Source organism: Arachis hypogaea, chromosome 18, assembly GCF_003086295.3.
Source record: "Arachis hypogaea cultivar Tifrunner chromosome 18, arahy.Tifrunner.gnm2.J5K5, whole genome shotgun sequence".
Lineage (NCBI taxonomy): Eukaryota > Viridiplantae > Streptophyta > Magnoliopsida > Fabales > Fabaceae > Arachis > Arachis hypogaea.
In genome coordinates this window covers 26,272,773-26,275,430 of record NC_092053.1, presented here as the reverse complement: position 1 = coordinate 26,275,430, position 2,658 = coordinate 26,272,773, and positions in this window count along the sequence as shown.

Sequence of the window (2,658 nt, the reverse complement as noted above, 5' to 3'; positions counted from 1 at the left end):
AAGTAGCTCAACTCAATTCACTAAAGTAAAAGTGCACAATTCAAAATGCCAAACAAGGATAAAGCTTAACACATATGGTCGCGACAACATATGAATCAAACTCAAAATTCAATTAGGCAATCAAACAAAGACTTAATGCTCAGTGCACATATTCATTAGATCAAAATTCAAGCAAGAAGCAACCCAATAATCATTAAGCAAACACTTGTAATTTATTTAATTGACAAACAACTAAACTAAAACTAATATAATTACCTAAATAAAAATAAAGTGCAATGAAAGGCAACTAGAATAAGTAGAAAAGAGGGAAAAAGTAAAAAAGAGAGGAGTGGAGGGGAAAAGAAGAGAAGAAGTAAAGAGAAGAGAAGAAAAGAGTGTAGTGGTGAGAAAATAGGGGTGTGCGTACGCACACTAGGTGAAAAATGCGGTTGTGTGCACGCACAACAACGTGCGGGCGCTGCGAACAGAATTGGCATAAGGGTCTGTGCGCGCGCACAGGGGTGTGTGCGGCCACACAAGAAGGAAAAGAAGGGGTGTTCCCACGCACAAGGGGTGCGTGTGCTGCGAGCAGAGGGGGCTCCAAAGGCTGTGCGTGCGCACCGAGCTATGCGCATGCACAGGTGTGGTTTTTTTTTTTTGACATGGTGAAGGATCATGTGTGCACACGCACACAGGTCCGTGCGCACGCACAAGAGCATAAGGGGGCAGGGGTTCACGCGCACAAGCTATGCCAACGCTACCACCAGAAGGGAAGCAAGTTGGCGTGCGGATGCACAAGTCTGTGCGCTCACACAAAGAGTGCGAAAAAGGGCATGTGTGCGTACGCACGAGTAGGTGTGCGGGCACAGGGGAATGCGCACGCACAAAGCGTGCTGGCACTGCGAACAGAGGGCATAAAGGCTTGTGTGCATACGCACAGCTAGGTGCGTACGCACAGAAGGTGAATTTTCGTTGTTGTGTGCGTGCGCACAAGGGTGTGCGCACGCACATGTCCTGTTTTTCTCAAAAAATTTTCTTCAAAATTCTAAGGTACAAAGCCTTAGTTCAATCAAAACTCAACACCAAATCATGCAAGAGCCCATAAATTCATGATCCAAACCAAAATTAACCTAACAAAACTCAAAATTAAACTAATTCTAAGCTAACCAATCAAACAAAAATGCAATTAAGTCAAAATATATACAAAAAGAGAAGAGTTAGAACAATGTTACCAAGCACTTTTATTTAATGTCTTTAAGTTAGACAATTGGGAGAGCCCTTGCTACGGTGGCTTGTGCTTGACTTCCCCACCAATGCTAGAATTTGCAATGTCCTCCGGGATCCCAATCCTAACTATCAACAAAAACAAAAGATAACCAAAAACCAAACTATTTACATATTAACATATTTACAATAGCCAAAAACAACACCATTGCAACTCCCTGGCAATGGCGCCAAATTTGATGTTGGCCAATTTTGCATAGGTTAGGAGTTTGATTATCAAAATGGAATTGGCATTGTAAATATAGTCCTAACCCAACAAATTGACCAACAATCAAATGTTATCACAATTCAACAAAATATATTAACCGAGAGTATTGAACTCCCGGGTCGTCTTCCCTAGGAGTTGCAAATGAAGTGTTATGTTATTGGCTATTAGAGAGCATGGGGAATAGAAAATGAAAGCAAGGAATGTAAATGGCAAGAAATTAATGATCATGCAAGGAATTAAAAGTCAAAGCAATAGAAGTCAAAGAAATTAAACGCAAGGAAAGGAAAGTTCAAATGCAAGAAACCTCTTGGAAAGTAATTGAGAGTTAAGGTTACCTATCCTAGCCATTGACCACAAACATATGATGATTATAAAGAGTGAATCCTACTTAGTCAACCTTACATTGAAGATAAGTTAAATAGGCATAGTTGATTTCAATCCATAAGTCCTATGTCAACACTAAGGGTCACATAGAGTCAATGGAAACCAAATCAACTAACTATTCTAATATATCAAACAAGAATGGACATTAATGACTCAAGGATCACCAAAGTCATCAATTTCAAGCCAAGAGTGAAGAAAAACTAAGTAAAAACTAAGCCAAGCATTTTATCAAATACTTAGTGTGCATGAAAAATAAAATAATATTAAATTGCAATAAAATAAATTCTAAAGCTACCAAAGCAAGAAAATCATAACAACTAAAGGAAGCAATAAATGAACATAAAACATAAATTGCATTAATTGTAAATTAAAATAACAAAGAGTGTTCATAACATGAAAAGTGCCATAAAAGAGAAATTGACAAAAGAAATGGAGAAGATAAAGACAAGAAAGTATAGAAATATAAATGAAACTAAATGAAAACAAGAATTAAAGGTAGAAATTACAAGGAAATTAAACTAAGAAACCCTAATTCTAGAGAGAAGGGGGAGCTTCTCTCTCTAGAATACAACCAACATAATGCTAATCTAACCTTAATTTCTCTCCCCCCCCCCTTTCACACGGAATGAGGCCTTCCTTCATATAGCACTCAATCAGCTTCAGAAAGTCCCAAAATTGGGCCCTGGAGGCCCAAAAATCGCCCCCAGCGATTTGCAATAAATGAGTCATGCGCTGGGACGTGTGCGTACCCACAGGTGTGTGCGTACGCACACATGCTGATTTTCTTCTTGTGCGTACGCATG